The sequence below is a fragment of the Pleurodeles waltl genome, chromosome 3_1 (assembly GCF_031143425.1).
Source record: "Pleurodeles waltl isolate 20211129_DDA chromosome 3_1, aPleWal1.hap1.20221129, whole genome shotgun sequence".
NCBI classification, from domain to species: domain Eukaryota; kingdom Metazoa; phylum Chordata; class Amphibia; order Caudata; family Salamandridae; genus Pleurodeles; species Pleurodeles waltl.
Window position 1 is genome coordinate 1,862,280,820 of NC_090440.1, and position 19,328 is coordinate 1,862,300,147.

Consider the following 19,328-nt stretch of genomic DNA (forward strand, 5'->3'; position numbering starts at 1 on the left):
CCAGCGGGGATGTCCAAATGGGCACTGCGGGAGTGCGGCCGCATTGGCGGCCGCACAGCGGTTAACGCCAATGTTGTAATGAGGCCCTTAATCTCTTCAGTAAACTCCTTGTGCGCCGAAAATCCCCGCACAGCCTGCCTTGTGACCGAGAAATCACTGCACAGCCGAACCGGAACGACGCAAGTCGACATCCCAAGTGAAAATTCGACACAGTGTCTGCCTTGCGACAGAAAATTCAACACACTTTCTTACCGGATCGATGCAGAGCGGAACCAGAATGACGGAGCTGATTCCCCAAATGGAAAATCAACGAAACGCCTGCCGTGTGACAGAAAATTTGATGCATCGGCCTCCCGGATTGACGCAATGCCTGTGACTTCTTCCATCATGCCTAGGATTTCCCTGCATTGTCCCTCGGTGTCAAAAAGATCCCGGCATCACAGTGAGGAACCAAGACTGCATACCAAAAATCGACGCAAGCCCCTTGTAGCATGGAAAGAAATGATGTAACCTCTGTGCCGTGTTGGAAAATATGACACACACCTTATTTATCTCCTCCTCTGAGGTCTCCGTGCGTGTTATTTTTTTACACAAATTAAGTACTTTGTGTAATCAGGAGACAACTGTTGATTTCTAAGATTTACGACTCTTTTTAAACCTGCAAAAGTGGTATTTCAACTTCTGCTTTTTGAATCTTTTTCGTTTTTAGCTTATTTGATTCAGATAAATATCATCTATTTTTCTAAACCTGTGTGGTTTATTTTTGTGGTGGTTTCACAGTGTTACTGAGTGATTTACTGCACAAATAATGTACTCATTGCCTTCTAAGTTAGGCCTGACTGCTCAGTGCCTAGCTACCAGAAGGTTGGCACTGGATAATGTGATTGTGTGTGGCTTACCCTGACTAGGATTGTGATCCCTACTTGGACAAGGGTGCCAACTAGAGACCCCATTGTGAGAAGGTAGCCTCTTTCTATCATTGTTACCCCCACGTTTAGCCAGTTTGTGAGTATATGTTAGTGTGTTTTTACTGTTTCACTGGGATCCTGCTACTCATAGGACCCCAGTGCTCATAGTTTGTGGCCTGAATGTGTATACCTGTGTAGTGCCTAACTGTGTAACCGAGGCTCTGCTAATCAGAACCTCAGTGCTTATGCTCTTTGTGCCTTTAAAATTGTCACTATAGGCTAGTGACCATTGTTACCAATTCTAATTGGCACACTGGAACACTTATAATTCCCCAGTATATGGTACCTAGGTACCCAGGGTATTGGGGTTCCAGGAGATCCCTATGGGCTGCAGCATTTCTTTTGCCACCCATAGGGAGCTCAGACAAATCTTACACAGGACTACTACTGCAGCCTGAGTGAAATAACGCACACGTTATTTCACAGCCATTTTACACTGCACTTACTTAACTTATGAGTCACTTATAGGTCTAACCTTCACTTGCTGAAGGTTAGGTGAATAGTTACTAAGTGTGAGGGCATCCTTGCACTAGCAAAGGTGCTCTCACATAGTTCAGGGCAATTTCCCCGGACTTTGTGAGTGCGGGCACACCATTACACATGTGCACTACACATAGGTTAATAGCTATATGTAGCTTCCCAATGGTAACTCCGAATATGGCCATGTAACATGTCTAAGCTCATGGAATTGTCCCCCATGCCAAATCTGGTATTGGGGTGCCCATCCCATGCACCCCTGAGGCTCCACTATGGACCCAGGTACTGTCAAACCAGCTCTCGGGGGTTTTCTCTGCAGCAAAGGTTCTGCCGAACCCACAGACAGGGTTCGGCCCTCCTGGGGTCTGGGCAGCCCAGTCCCAGGAAAGCAGAACAAAGGATTTCCTCTGAGAGAGGGTGTTACACCCTCTCCCTTTGAAAATAGGTGTTAAGAGCTGGGGAGGAGTAGCCTCCCCCAGCCACTGGAAATGCTTTGAAGGGCACAGATGGTGCCCTCCTTGCATAAGCCAGTCTACACCGGTCCAGGGAACCCCCAGTCCCTGTTCTGGTGTGAAACTGGACAAAGGAAAGGAGAGTGACCACTCACCTGTCCATCACCACACAAAGGGGTGGTGCTCAGAGATCCTCCAGTGTGTCCTAGACCTCTGCCATCTTGAATCAAGAGGTGTCAGGGCACGCTGGGGGCCTCTGAGTGGCCAGTGCCAGCAGGTGATGTCAGGGACCCCTCCTGATAGGTACTTACCTGAATAGGTGGCCAATCCTCCTGTGAGGGCTATTTAGGGTCTCTCCTGTGGGCTTTTCTTCAGATAACGACTTGCAAGAATTCACCAGAGTTCCTCTGCACCTCTCTCTTCGACTTCTGCCAAGGATTGTCTGCTGACTGCACCAGGAAGCCTGCAAAACTGCAACAAAGTAGCAAGAAGACTACCAGCTACATTGTAGCGCCTAATCCTGTCGGCTTTCTAGACTGTTTTCTGGTGGTGCATGCTTTGGGGGCTGTCTGCCTTCATCCTGCACTGGAAGCCATGAAGAAATGTCCCTTACATGTTAGAGGGAGATTCCAGCCTGAGAACCATGACTGTATGCTGATTGCTGAATGCTTTGCTACAGATGCTAATGCAGACTGCAGGCCTTTGCTCAGGTATGGGGGTTGATGTCTTCCCAGGGGAACCTGAAGGGCAGAATTGGAGCTTAACATGCTGTGCTCTATCATAGCCAGGGAGGGATTAGTCTATCGAAAATAGTGACAATATGATACCGTTGTTCTTGTGTTTCACTCTTCTCGTCATAATTTTAATACTGTCATGTTGTGTTGTCCTGGTTGTTGCAGCTCACGCCTTGCTATCTAAGATGCAGTTGTTTTATTAAACTTGTTATTGAAACATATACTGCTTCTGTTTGTCATTTATATATATGAGAGCAAATTGTAAGTGAGAGAACCGGATGAGACTTGAGCGACCACGACTGCCCTGAGAAGCCAAGTATGTCATGCTCTCGCCTGCCAATTCATCACCATCCTTTGATGTGGATGCGGCACTGCTGGTTGGCCGGAGCAAAACCCGGATTGGAGCAACAGGTGTCACCCGCAGTGGGTTAGACTAAGGGGGTTATTCTAACTTTGGAGGAGGTGTTAATCCGTCCCAAAAGTGACGGAAAAGTGACGGATTTACCACCAGCCGTATTAAGAGTCCATTATATCCTATGGAACTCGTAATACGGCTGGTGGTATATCCGTCACTTTACCGTCACTTTTGGGACGGATTAACACTCCTCCAAAGTTAGAATAACCCTCTAAGTCTCCCACACTGCCGGCAATTCTGCTGCTCAAAATCCAGTAGTCTCATTAGAATAATGAGAGCCTACGCAAAATATTCGTCCCACGAGCTCACCAAAGTGTCTCAGAAAGTTTGTATTTAATAGGGACTGTATCTCTGCCGACAAACTTGCTACTTGAAGTGCGTAGGTATTGTGCGCAGATGTAACGGCCACATGCTTTTGAAACAGTAAAGCCTTGAGTCTGCTCAACTTGACAAAATTCCCGTTTGAAGTAGCAATGTGAGGCCAAATGTCAGCTACCCCATTAATTTTAGTGGGGGGGGAGTACATTCCCACAGCATGTAACAACCTTAGAGACCGAAACAACACAAACTATTCCGGCCCGCATGCTACAACAGTCTTCACCATTGAGGAGGACGTAGCTGCCATTTGAAAGCACCTGGAACGTGGGTCTAATCAAGGGGACTGGAACTCCCTTCAGATAACAAGCCAAGTTTGCAGCAGAGGCTTTGCACGCCCCATGCAAGGACAGCGGTTTACAAATCATCGAATGGCTGACTGAAGTCTTGCATTCACTACCACTAAGAAACACTTCTTTCATGCCATTGAAGCATTTTTACGAGAAGGGAAGCTCCCACAACTCATGGATGTAACTATCTCCCAGCTTTTCACATCTGCCTACCGGAATGTGTTTTAAACAGGAGATGAATTGAAGTGCTGAAATAGGCAGATTAATGACCCCTTGTATTAGCCACTCAGCAGATGGTATTTCAGCCACAGTAAAAGGCAGCTTTTCTAATTTCTCGATGTTAAGCATGACATAAGTCGCTTCCTTCTTAGTCATCAGTTGTTGTTGTCGCGTTAAAGGAAGAAAATATCTCCCTCTCACTGACATACTGCCAGGGAACGCGACCCGCCTTCAATGTTTGAAGTGTCCAACCCAACTGCATAATAGACTTTAGCTGACTCTGTCCATGGTGTAAGGAAGACATATCTGTTTGCATAATGTCTATAGCAGAAGAGACGATATTATTTAAAATATATATCTGGTCGGACAAGGTATTAATCTCATTATCCACAACAGCTAATGCCTTTTTTAGATTTTCCTCGTCTATTTGCCTTAACCGGGCAGCTGCTTCTTGTTGGGAAAGGTTCCAAATTTCATTACATACCTCATATAAGAAACGCTTCCTACGATGTTTTCTGGGGCCTAACAGGAAGTCATGTAAGTCAGTTGTATTAGACAGGAGACTGAAGTGTTCTCTAACCACGTCTAGTGAGGATGATTTTAACAATTGTTGGCACAATTTTCCTACATGAGATGTCGTAACTATACCCGCATGTTCGGATTATACATAGCCAGAGTCCGGCCTACTAGTTCTAAAACCCCCCAAGGAGTTGATAAAACATTGGTGACACCCATTGGTATCCATTGGCCACAAGAACCACCCACCAGGACGTGTCAGTGAAGTATTAAATGCACCATTCTGGACCCATTCATCGAGCTGATCTTCAGTTGCATTTGTGTATTTTTGCCATTTATAAAACTTTTCAGGGGCCGGTATACTGGGCATGTTTAATTCCTTAATTTTAGCTAAGCCTAAACAACTAGTTTGTTGTACTGTGTCATTTAAGAATATAATTTGTACAGGTATAAGGCATGCTCTAAACAAAGCTTCCTTTCCCCTAATTTGCCAATGTCTTGTTCCCCACACACTTTTCAGATCAATCGTCTTCAGCCAATATCCATAGCCTTCTACAGACCACCGGGAAACAAAGGATTCTGAATATATACATTTCGCATTTGTCATTAGGATGTATATATCTTTAGTAGGTGTTACCTTGAAATAATAAGAATCAGCATTTTTAACATTGTGCCCAGAAAAATATGTAAACTTTTCAGAATATGTTTTGGAACTCCCCTGTGGAGGAGTCAGACAATGTTCCCATTGTGTATAATTAAAAACAGTTTTAGAGCTGCTCGCTCTATGTATGAAATGGTGCCCATAATAATTATAGCAAAACATATCACTATAATTCTCTTTAGAATGATAAACATCTTTGTTTTCAAAGACAGTATAATACTGCAATTCATTCATCGTAGAATCAACTGTTTTCACATCCCAATCATCAGAAACAATGCCTGATATTACAATATCATTCATTGATAATTTGAACACGTATGGTATTTGAATTACTTCTGTGGGACCATCTATATCAAATATTACTTTGTCCCAAACAATCCCATCAGGAATTGGTACTGCGGAAATGTTCACAAATGATAACTCTCTTCGGACCTTATGTGATGAAAAATGTGGCATTAAGACCTCCTCCACCGATTCAACTGTTTTTTTCAGGAAGAAAATGACCATGTATTAATAAGAAACAGGTTATAACAAAACCAATCCAAAGCAGGAAAGTTAGGACAGTCAAAGAAAGCCATAGATAGTTCCATGGAAAAACTAAATATGTTTCTTTAAGCCAGTTTTTTAGCTTATGTGTTCTTGACAGGTCAGCTGTCGAAGAGGCAAATGAGTCTGAGAAGTCGTCATTGAAGTCGGCAAAATATTCAGAAGCAGTTCGTGTAAATGGTGGAGCCGTGGTCAGTGGTGGAGTTGGTGTTTCCATTGGTGGCCCACTGTAAATTGCACCATACAGCTGCGTTGGAGTTGAGTCAACTCGGTCAAATGTTTCCAAATTGTTTGATGTTAGTGGAACCAATGCTAGATCATCTTCCACCCTCCCCAAGCTCGGAGAGGTGTCGGTGTTGGTATAAACGACCTGTAGAGGAACTTCTTCACCAGTAGTGAGAGGGATTCAGGAGCTACTGGATGTTCCTCTTGGTCTGCTGTTCAGGATCAGCCACATGGTGTAATCTGACATTGTCGATGGAGACAAAATGATTTTCTTTGGCACCTGCCAACGGTGGTAGAATAACTGTTCTGGTACCGTGTATCCCTAGTACTGGGACTGGTGCTTGATATAAAGGGCCAAATTCCTTTTTGACAGCTACTTTTTCACATACAAGATCCCCAACTCTGGGAATACAGCCGCTAGATGTTACAGGCACATCCTTGATTCCTGTGGAGGCAGCACTGACAGAAGAATTATCATCAAGGAACTGTTGCAATTCCTGTAAGACAGTGACATGTTCATTTATGTCAAAAGGTGTTTCTGCTGCCTCCTCGCCAGGACCATCAAGAGCCGGAACATACATTTTAGTACCGAACAGGCACTCATATGAAGTACGACCCCCCAGGAACCTTCTAGGCAGATTATTAAGTGCTCTCTGGACTCCATATAGGTGGTTAAGCCAACTACGACCCGTGCCTAAGACTCTGGTTGTTAAGGATTGCTTTAAATCATGGTTTACTTGCTCCACAACACTATTTCACTCGGGATGGAAAGGAGACCAGTACTGGAGTTGGACCCCCAACAAAGCCATGGCGACCCTGAATGCCCTTGGTCTTTGCAGGGCCCTGGTCCGAAAGGAAAGCCGCAACCGCATATGTACCGATAAAGACTCACAAATCTTTAATAACAGTCTGAGCATCAGTCGAGCGTTGTGGCCACACCCATAAAAATCTGGAACATGAATCAACAGCAACTAAAATATACTTGTATGCACTATCCGGTGTTAGGGGACCGCAATGATCCAAGTACACACATTGTAATGGCTTGTTTGAAATTAAGAGGGGTGTCTGCGGTGGGCGCTTGGCAGTGGACACTTTAATTTGTTGACAGATGTCACAACAAATGACATACTGCTTGGTCTCTTTATAGAGACCTGGCCACCAATAACGGGCCTGCAAGATCGAAATTGTAGCCGCCACACCAGCGTGGGCAGATGCCACCCCCTCATGCGCTGCTTTAATCAATTGTGATCTAATATCTCTATTGGGAATGTCTCGTACCCCTACGCCTGGTATCTTCACCTCAGCATTCAGCATGCCTCCAATTCGGTAGGAATATTTGTCAGGAAATCCTTTAGGATAGTGCGTACCATCAGCTGTAGCTGTCACGGCAGCCCATATGTCTGCGTCAGGTTTTGAACTCAAACGAGTCACTACAGCTACAGCAGCAACAGCCACTGCTGACTTTGCGGCTTCATCCGCCAATGTATTTCCAGCAACGGGTATCCCAACGCCCTGGTGTCCAAGTATATGTACAACATGGACATTTGGTAGCACCTCTTTCAGATCTGCTACTTTCCTCCACAGAAGTCTGTGTTTGATGGTGTTGCCTTTGGAATCTCTGAACCCATTCTGGCGCCAATAATGCAGGTATGCATTAAAGGACTGGACACAATAATATGAATCACAAACAATGAGCGTAGGCTGTGCAGGATCTGTGTGCTCCAGTGCCATCAGGAGAGCCTTTAGTTCTGCCTACTGTGCTGTGCAGTCCCCTAGGGTTTGCGTGAAGATATGTAGAGGACACAATTTATCGCCCTCCATGTAGCCACTTACGACTGCGCAAGCAGCAGAATATTGGTGTTTTGTGCCAATTGCAGGTTGTGCTGAGCCATTGGTCTACATGACTCTGTGATATTGTTCAATAGGCAATGTATTTGCTGGAACTGGGTATTCTATTTCGTACTGAAAAAATTATTGTGTTTGTAACTTTGGGTCAAAAATGTAGTCTACATCAGTGGCTGTCAAAGACATAGCCCATTGTATACAATGTGGATGTAATGCTTTTGCGTTCGGAACACTGGCTTTTGTAACAGCCTCTAGAGCTGGGATCGGAGGAACAACAATAATGCATTTTCCTTGGGCAAGAGGTCTTTCTTTAATGACAGCCATCTGAACAGCAATGAGAATTTTTTCAGTGGGAGCAAAGCGTTGTTCTGCCGCTGAATATAAGTGTGGTTTGTATGCAATCGGGACTGTCTCACCTTCGTTAAATGTCACGGGTGAAACCGATGGCAAATCTCGAAGAATTCATGTGTGTTCAATTGTCCAGAATTTACTTGAAAAATCAGGACGTATCAGATCATATAAAGGTTTTATGCGTGTAGCATAATCTGGAATGTAAGTGTAATAGTGAATTTAGATTTTAGAATCTTGTGAATGGAACGTTTTCTGTCGGCTTACGATCAGAAGCGTTTTGTTCGTTAGGAGCGTGTGTGAGTGCTCCAATAAAGGTTACTTGCTTAAGGACATCGTTGTTCCTGGTGTCACATGATTACAACATTTTGGCGACGATTTAAAAACCAGGAGCACTCACCACAGACTCGAGGATTTTCACAATATTCAGCACTTTGTAGATGGCAGACGGAGACGGTTTAGGAGTGTTTAGGAGTGTTCCTGCATTCCGGTGATGTTGGATTTCTAGGAGGATAGATTCAAAACTTTCAGGAACTGGAAGTGGTGAGGCAGAACATTTTTATTTTGTTTTTTATTTTTGACTGAACTGCATACTATTTCTCAGAATTGGCAGTTGTTTGGCAGCCATCTTAGAGACAGTGTTGTTCGTATGAAAGATTAGTAAGAGAACAACGTCATGAATCGGCGGCCATCTTAGGTTAACAAGTTTTTTTTTTTGGTTTTTTTTGCAATTTCAAAGTGAATTTAAAGGCACATTATTGCAGTTTAAAAATAAAACAAGAAGAAAAACTCTCATTTATATTTTCTATCCTTGACTATTCAGTCATAATGAATAACATTTGTGGTAATCCTCCCCCGCCATTTTTAAACTCTGCTAATGAAGCTACTATGAAATGGGAAAAATGGTTCAGACATTTTAAAAACTACATGTTGGCAATTAATGGAGATTCATTTGAATCACACAGAAAAAAAGCGTTACTACTCAACTTAATTGGCTTGGAAGCTGAAGACATCTTTGAGCATCTACCTCCAGTTTTACCACCATCTGGCACAGACGCTAGAGATTATGACTGTTTTTCAGAAGCTGTAGATAGGTTTAAAAAAAGGTTTTCAGAGGAACCACACATTGTTATGGAAAGGTATAAGTTTTTCACACGTCATCAACAACTTAATGAGTCAGTTGACTCATATATTTCTGCTTTACGAATTTTGGCTGCAGACTGTGAATTTGGAGAAACAGCGGATATTTATATTAGAGATCAGTTAATTATTTTCTGTTCGAATAAAAAGATTCAGGAACAATTGCTTAGACAACGCAATCCCACTTTGAGAGAAGCAATTGACACGGCTAAGAGTGTTGAATGTACAATAAAATCTTTCAAAGCCATTAATGTGGATGACATTAACAAAGAGATTGCAGCTGTAGCTTTAAATGATACAGAGAAATATGAGGCTAGTAACAAAGGAAAATTTTCTAAAGGAAAACAAGTCAGTATTAACAAACAAATTTCAGGATACAATGTTAGTAAGACATTTTGTGATAAGTGTGGTTCCAAAACACATGCATCTCAATTCAAGTTTTGCCCAGCCAAAGGCAAAGAATGTTTCAAGTGCAAGAAGATTGGTCATTTTGGCAATGTTTGCAGATCGGTAGCCAACAGAAGAATATCTACGTTGGAGGAATCAAAGTGTGATAACGAGATGGAAGATCATTTCGTTCTCAGTCTTAAGGAAAAGGTTTCATGCACAAATAAGTTTGATACAGAAAAGACCAGTAAGGGTATTAACTGCACTGAAATTGACAAAGAACCCTATATTCCCCCTGATTGTGAAATCGTCATTGATGGATTGAATGTGAAAGTTTTGGCAGATTCTGGATCACCATATACTATCTTATCAGATCAGTTTTTTAATGAAAACTTGGATGATAAAAAGTTAGAACCAAATGATGTCAAAGTATATGGTTTTGGGGGCAAAGAGATTGATATGCTTGGATTTTTCATTGCGGATATCAAATTTTTAAACAGGTCAATTATTGGAAAAGTATATGTTGCCATTGATGGGTTACATGTTATTGGTTGGCGTCATCAAAAGAAAATGGGAATGGTGCTCAATCCAAATGCCAAGAACCCAGTGTATCTGTCTGATAATATACAGTCTGTTCAAGTTTTGAATACAAGTAGAGATAAGTTGGAGTTGTTATTAGACAAATTTAAAAATTTGTTTAGCAAAGAGTTAGGTAAGGTGACAGGATTTTCACATCACATTCAACTTAAAAAAAATGCTGTTCCTATCAAACACAAATTAAGGCATGTTCCACTTTCGGTCAGTAAGGAGTTATCTGAGATGTTAGTCAGAATGTGTAAGGAGGATATTATTGAGCCTGTTGATGCTGCAGAATGGGTTTCCCCAATTGTTCTGCTGCGGAAAAAATCAGGAGATTTGCGTTTGTGTGCTGATTTAAGATCTGTGAACAAGCAAATTTTGGTGGATTGTTTTCCACTTCCACGCATTCAAGAGCTTTTCACAAAGTTAGAGGGTTCTAAATTTTTTTCAAAGATTGATCTGAAGGCAGCATACCACCAAGTAGAGTTAACTCCCGAATCTCGTTGCATTACCACTTTTATTACTCCAGATGGTGCTTTTCAATATAAACGCATGCCTTTTGGTTTGGCATCAGCTGCTTCTGTTTTTTCAAAAATTGATGCATTGTGTATTTAAGGATGTTGGGAATGTCATTGCTTTTCAGGATGATATTTTGATCTACACAGCTACAAAAGAGGAACACTATACGAAGTTGGACAAGGTGTTGTCAATCCTTAGTGATAGGGGTATGACGATTCAATTCGACAAGTGTACATTGTTAACTAATGAAATAGACTATTTAGGTCATTCTATTTCAGGAAAAGGTATCACACCTATTAAGAATTCTCTACAGGTGATACAAAACATTGAGGAACCCAGAAACAAAGACCAGGTTCATTCCTTTTTAGGCCTATGTGAGTACTATGCTAAATTTGTCAAAAATTTTAGCGATTTAGCTATGCCTTTACGTGTATTACTTAAGAAAAATGAAACATTTAGGTGGTCTTATGATCAGGTTGATGCTTTCAACAAGTTAAAGAAGTCTATTGTAAATTCGAAACCACTTTCTCCATATTCTGGTGATGCAGTAAATGTTATTACTGTGGATGCAAGTTCAACAGGATTAGGAGCAGTATTAACTCAAGTCAAAGGGAATGTTGAACAAACCATTGCTTTTGGTTCTAGGGCATTGTCTGAAGCTGAGTGTAGGTATTCAACTATTGAACGTGAGGCACTTGCCTGTGCGTGGTCCGTTGAACACTTTAAAATATATATATGGGGGAAACATTTCAAATTGAGAACTGATCATAAACCACTGATTTCTTTATTATCTAAAAATGGCATGGGTAGAGCGTCTTCAAGACTCATACGTATTTTAGCAAAATTGTATGAATACAATTTTACAGTGTCTTATTTGCCAGGTACAAGGAATACCAGAGCGGATTGTTTTTCGAGATTATCTGGCAGTAAGGAAATGTCTACAGATTCTGAAGTGATTGAAGAATGTGTTGTTGCAAGTGTGAGAGATGCAGTATTGTCAATTTGTGAAGTCATTTCAGAAAAAGAATGGGTTTCAGCATATGACAAAGATGAAGTTCTTGGAATTGTGAAGGGTTTTATCATAAAAGGTTGGCCACAAGAGAAATCTTTAACAAAGGATTTACAAGTTTTCTGGAAAGTTAGAAATGAATTGTCCATAGAAAATGATTTGTTACTTAAGGGTGAATGTTTTGTACCTCCTACAGAAATAAGAAGAAAGTTGATTTCTATAGCTCATATTGGACATTTAGGACAATCTGGAACTATTAAAAAATTGAGAGATCAGTTTTGGTGGCCGTACATGGATTCAGAGGTAGTTGTTTTCATTAAGAATTGTTTGTTGTGTCAGGATTCTGATAAAGTTTTGAAGAAACAGAAAACTGAGGTTAATGTATTACCGTTTCCAGAACAACCATGGAAGGATTTAGCTATGGATTTACTTGGTCCTTATGAAGGTATTAGTTTGGAAAAAGTATATATATTGGTTATTATTGATTATTTCTCCAAATGGGTTGAGTATAAGTGGATTGAGCGACCCAGTACTGATGAGGTAATTGAGTTTCTAAACAATTGTTTCAGAAAAGAAGGTTATCCTGATAGTATCACTACTGACAATGGTACACAGTTTACTTCTTCTAAATTACAAGATTTCTTGTCTAATTTAGGGGTTAAACATAAACGAACTGCTTTATATGCACCTAATATGAACGGTTTAGTTGAAAGATTCAATAGAACTTTAGTAGAGGCAGTGCAACTGGCTCTAAATGCTAAGATTAATGTTAAGGAACATGTTGCACAAATGATTTGGTCTTATCACTGTACACCTCATTCTTTAACTAAATTTTCACCGTTTTTGATGTTGAAAGGAAGGAAACCAAGACTAGGTCTAAATCCATCTTGGTTGCAAAACAATGTACAGATTTATGATATGAATAGGATATACAATGAGGCCAAGGTGAATGTTGAGTTTAGGAACAAAAATAATTGCAAGGAAAATGGACAAAGGAGTCTAAGTTTAAATGTTGATGATTGGGTTAAGATCAAGCTTCCCACACATGTCAGAAAGGGAGAATCAAAGTATTCAAAACCTTGGAAAGTTATTAGGGTTGGGAGGTCTTCAGCTATGTTGAGTAATGGTTCATGGTGGCATTGTTCCAGATTAGCACGTGTAAACTTTGAAGGCTGTCACAAGTTAAGTCATCTATCTGATCCTGATTTTGGGTGTGAATCATTCAAGGCTTATTCAAACAGTAGAACAGGTTATACCGACAATACTTTGTTGGGTCATCGTGAAGAATATAGTTCTTCAAATGTTAATATGAATGAGTTTGGTGTCAGGGCCAGCAGACATAAAAAATTGCCAAACAAATACAATGATTACTTAATGTATTAGACAACTTTTATTTAGGGTTTTAAAAAAAAAAAAAAAAAAATTATATTACGAGGTTTTAAGAACGTATATTACAAAGTTTATGGCAGTTTTTATTTTTATTTGTTTGGTTTTATTCACTTGTTTATTTCATCTTGTTTGTTTGAAAAGAAGGAGATGTGTAATAGTGAATTTAGATTTTAGAATCTTGTGAATGGAACGTTTTCTGTCGGCTTACGATCAGAAGCGTTTTGTTCGTTAGGAGCGTGTGTGAGTGCTCCAATAAAGGTTACTTGCTTAAGGACATCGTTGTTCCTGGTGTCACATGATTACAACAGTAAGTTCTGACAAAATTTAGGAAACCCAATAGAGATTGGAGTTCTTTAATCGTATTTGGTGGTTGCAACTGTGCGCAGTTCTCTAAGAATGGTGGTGCTAGGCTCTTTCCTTCACTTGATAGCTCATATCCCAAGAACAGGACACTGAGGAAGGCAATTATTGTTTTTTTTAAATTGAATTTGTAGCCAAATTCAGCAAATCCTACAACAATGCGGGCTACCTGTCTTAGATGTTGTAGTAATTCATCATCCGTAAGATAGATATCATCTATATAGGACAATGCTTCAGGATCAATCTTGGGCAGAATTGCTGTCACACAAGCAGCAAACAGTCCTGGACTGTTCTTATACCCCTGAGGTAAACTACAGAATTTTTCTGGGAGCCTAGTGCGCTGAAAATTGTTAAATCTCTACTTTCAGGTGCTATATTTTGGCAGAAAAACCCACTGGAAAGGTCCAGTATTGTTTTGTATTTTTTACACACTATATTGTTCATTAGTGCAGTGCTATGCAAGTTTTGTATAGCATAAGTGCGTGTATGACTGTTTAAGTGTCTGTAGTCTAAGACTATTCTGTATGAATGGTCTGGTTTGGCTACTGGGAACAATGGATTATTCATTGGAGAAACACAGGGTTCAATTACGCCCTGGTATTCTAATTGTGTGAGTATCTCGCTCACAGGTGCTTTTGCTTCATGTTTTATTGGACACTGAGGTTGTGGTTGAGGTTAATTTTTTATTGGAATTACATGGTAGGGGGGATTCTTTATCCCATCCTACGTGATTTCAATATAACGCAGGTGCCTGTGCCAAAGCCCAATCAATGGCATTGAATTCAGCCAGTTCCTCTGGAACAAGGGGCGAGAAGGAAGGCTTAATAAAGTCTTTTCCGTATGGGCAGGTACGGACAAATTTCAGGTGGCCAATCTTGTTCAGCCAACAAAACATCATATATGTTTACTACGCAATCCCAAAAGATTGCGTCTATTGTGCGCTCAATGTCTCCTTCTAACTGTAGCATTGCTTTATACACCCTATCAGGGGTGGAGACACGCATGTCCGCAGTTTCTACTTGAATAAAGTCATCAGTTGCTCTCACCTCCAGATGCTCTAGAAGATTCCGGCGAACTATTGTGACCTCTGCCGTGCTGTCTAGCAGTGCTAGAGCCCACTTCTTATTCTTCAAGAGGACCCTCTTCCTGAGTGACATGTCGGACTGTGACTGCTGCCACTTTTTTCTTTTTGAATTGGGGTTTTTGTTGTGCGGGTTTCTCTTCCTTTTTCACAGAAACCTCAGAAGAGCGGTGTGATTCCTGTCTCAGTTTCACATACTCTGTTCTTCGCTCTGATCGCCCGCTTCTCTCATTTTGTTTTTCCGATGAGTTCTGAAAGGAATGAGATTGTATCAGTATATTGATATCTATCAGGGGCTTTTATATTATCTCTTTTTCTGAGATTATATCCGTTTTGCGGGGTCTCCATGCGTAGGAGTTTATTGTTCTTTATCCCAGCGTTTCCTATAGAACTTCAGGAGCTTGCTTGGGGACATCTTTAGTTGATTTGCCCTGAAATTGTGGTTTAGATGGTCTGGCCCCTAAACTGTCTCGACCTTTGCTGGAATAAGTTTCTGCAATTATTTTAGGCAGCTTGCGTTCCTGCTCCTGTTGCAGGACGTCACAGAGCTGCATGCGCACTGCAAGTGCGACTGCTTCCCCTTTAAGGTTACTTAAAATGATTGAGGAAACTGTGGCAAAATTACCCATCAATTGCATCCCCAAATCTAGGGCCGGGGCAGCCCCATACTCATCTTGAATTTGTTTCAACACCTCCGGTAAATTGGCAAGCGTCGGTGTACCGTGTGCGGTTGTGTAGAGCGTGGCAAATACCGTGCCGCAGGTATTACAGTTATCTACTGTAGGTACCATCCCAAAAGGCAAGCACATTGTTAATATTCTATATTTATCCTGAGGTCCCGTGTGGGGAAATACTGCCTCCAGCGCATAAATCTTTTGTGCTAACCAAAACGGAGTTTCCTCCTGTTTGGCGAGTAATTTACCCATGATCGAATGCACAGTGGCAGGATTGATACCTGGCGTTACTGCATGTGGATGCACTGGACCAGCAGGTGCTGGGTTTGTATTTAATGTTTGCATTACAAATTGTACTAATCATCTACATATCGCTAATATTTCAGTGTATAAATGACAAACCTCAACCACTGCTAAATTTGCAGCTTCAGGATGCGGTGTATAGGTGGCCAATAAAGGCCAGGTAGGACCATCATTACTTAGAGGACCTAACCTTACTGGTAATATTGTGTGGGGTAGGGCGCCATCAAGCCAATTGTCATGTTCTTGAAAAGATAAAGATATTTCTAAGTATGCATATGCTCTGTATTGTCCAGTCACATTTGCAAGTGTATAATGATGAAATGTATTTGTGTTGCTATCAACTGCTGGAAAAGTGACCCAAGAATAAAAAAAGTTCTGTTCTATAAGCTGGATGGGCATCCACCAAAAATGTGACTGGACCCCCCTGGGCATTAAGCCATTTGCCAATCAGTGTGTAGTTAGAGGTTGTCTCATGTTAACTGCTATCTGTACCTGCTGTGGATTTGCCATTTTAGACAAACTGTAAGTTCAGAGAAGGCATGCCAAATAGGGATTTTTCCTTGTAAAGTTCAAGCTTGAACAGCCTCCAGATTCAGATAGGATAACCTACATATCTGGGGTGGAAATCCTCAGTACCACGGATGTCTCCGTATACGGTAGTGAGGCATCATTATATATAATGAGACAGAGATACTCCGGAGAACCCAAAAATTAGAGCCTGACCAAACGTTGCCGGCGCCATGTCGCGTAGGCTCTCATTATTCTAATGAGACTACTGGATTTTTAGCGGCAGAATCGCCCGCGGTGTGGGAGACTTAGTCTAACCCACTGCGGGTGACACCTGTCGCTCCAATCCGAGTTTTGCTCCGGCCAACTAGCAGTGCCTCATCCCCATCAAAGGATGGTGATGATTGGGCAGCCGAGTGCATGACATACATAGCTGTTAGCTCTAACTTTGACAGCTCCCACCAAGTCAGAACAAACACTCTGCTGACAGTGGGTGAGAGCTGTCAAAGTGCTCTCACCCACTGGAAGCAGAGGTTTCATCTCTTTCCTGGCTCACAGAGATGTAGGCAGGGAAAGAGATTAAACAATTGCTCTTGCACACAGTATGTTTAGTAGCTTCCTGTGTGCAAGAGCAATGCCAGCTCCCGCAGGAGCCGGGGTGCTGGCTGGGACCACAGGGCCCTGAGGATCCACCTGCAGACCCCATCATGCACACTGGATGCACAGGGCACCCAGGGGACATGGCCGGGCCCAGGCGATGGGGTCCCTGGGCAAAATTGGCCCGGGAGGTGGGTACGGCCCCCCCCCATAGAGTACATGGTTCACTCTTTAAATTGCTAGGAGTATGCAAGTGTACAAATCACCTGGAAGCTGCACCCGCTTGGTACCGCACTGTCCACCTTTTGCCAGGGTGATGTACAGCTTTCCAAAGGGCCCCTCCAGTGTGTTTCCCACCGGTTTTGATGGCGTGTTCTTAATGCCAAGGAATGCGAGGACATCGCCACAAAACAAAGAAGCACTTACTTCATATAGATCAGAGGAAGGACCTTGGTTTGGTAGAGATTTACGTCTTTGTAGTCTTGTTGACCTCTCTATAAGAGGAATGATGTTATCACACAAACCCAGAGACACAGGCAACACGGACAATCATATTGCCAAAATGCACACAAGGTCAATGGTGACATTTCCTCATGGTCCATTACACGGCTGTATTGTACATACTGGACATATACCCAAGGCGGCAGAAAGAATTCCACTTAGGTAGATATTTCATGGAAAGCTGTGGACTCTTGGGATAAAAGGGCAGGTGAGGTTCCTTTGTGGCAGAATCACTCACTGAGGCACACCTACTCACAGACCTACTCACAGTGCCACTCAGAAACTCATGCACCCACTCACAATCCTACTCAAAGACTCATGAACCCACTCAGACCAACTCACTCACACACACACTTATCGTCCCACTCAGAGACTCATGCACCCAATCACAGACCTACTCAGACTCTCACACACACTCACAGACCCCCACGCCCCCCAGTCAGAGACACTCTCACACCTGCTGTCACATCCAGGAGCACCCTTTCACAACTACTCTTACACCCAGACACTCTCACACCCACATAGACCCTCTCACATCCACTCTCAGACACACACATTCACACCCAGACAGACAGGCCCTGCAGCCAACTCCTGGGGCTCAGCGGCAAAGGCTGTGCACATGTTTAGGTGGTGATGGAGTTTGGTCACAGGGACTAGTTGCAGACCAGGCCTTGCAGGAAAATCCCCACCGTGCACGGCCAAAGCTGTGCACAGCTTCGGGTTGGTTGATGATAGGGGGGTTGCGCATGGGGTCTGGCTGCAGCACAGGACCTGGTTGCAGGCCAGGCCCTGCAGCCACCTCTTAGGTGGTTGGATTAACGTATAGTAACAAAAATTACTTTCCGTTAAAAAAACACAGAAATTAATTGAAAAAAACAAAGGTTACAGGGATGTTATAGTTAGGAAACAGAATTTTAAAAAACTATAGAAATTCACTTAAAAACCAGAGGTTTAAAGGGAGGTTGTGGTTAGGTTCTGAATTTACTCATACAAAACCTTAAATTCACCAGTTATAGATATTTCAGGTAACTATAACTTATGCCCTAAGGTAACTATAACTCATACCCTCGCCATGCACTGCTAATTACCCCAGATATTACTGCACTCATGACATCTTTTATAACATCATTGATAATATCACTATAACATTTGTTGTAAAATAATTCATTAAAAAAACTGTGCATAGTGGGGGCACGAGTTATAGTTAAGCCTGGGCTAAAAACTCTGCTCTGCTGGCGGAGTTTGTAGAATTCGGCAACTCTGCATTCCGCGGCGAACACAGAATTACTGAAAAACTCCACACTGCGCAACATAGCAGAGTTTTTTTTGTTTTCCCCCCCTGTTGGCACGGCTTCTGTCCTTTTGCACGTGTGACATGTGAGACGAAAGACGTCTGCTCTAGCGATCACAAACAAGGTTTTTTACCCGCTCGCGAGAGATAGCACCACGCCAGCAACTTCCAGAGCATCTTTTTTGACGTGGGTGACCGCAAGTGAGCGTGATCGACTGCTGCTGCAACCTGGCGAAGCTGAAGCAGCTAAAGTCTACTACTTCAGGTGAAAAATCTTCTCTAAGTGACCTTTTAAGTTAATATTGTTGTGCGAAAAGTCCTTTTTTTCCCCCCAACAATGAAGTACCCCAGAGACTCCAACTTCCTATTCCTGTCCACCAGGCTCCTCCCACTGCTTTGTCCATTACCTGGTCACTTTTCACTTGTATTTTGAGCTGGAAGGTTCACTTTTTTGTCTCCTGGATATATCATTGGATTTAAGGACTATTGTATTTGAGTTTTCACAAGTACGTTAACAAAACACTTGTATAAGGTCGTTGTACAGCTTGTTTGTTTGATAGGGGGCATGCACCAGGATTTATCTGTACTTTTATTTGATTGTTTGTTAAAATTTGGATTTGGGGCCTAGTTATTGTTTTACTTGTAATTTTTGTTCTACAAAGGAAAGATGTTTAACATTTCACTACATTTTATCCATGTTTTGTTTTATTTTTTGTTTTATAGATTTGCAATATTCATTAAATTGAATGTTAATGTTAATTGGCGCAGCCTGCTAATGTAATAGGCCTTGCAGCTGTAGGCCCAGTACTAGTCATGGGTGCATGATGAAAAAAACAACTGTTTGTGGTGTCTATGGAATTGAAACACTATGGATAGCATTGGATTAAAGATAAAAAAATGTTTGGCAGTATTTCACATTT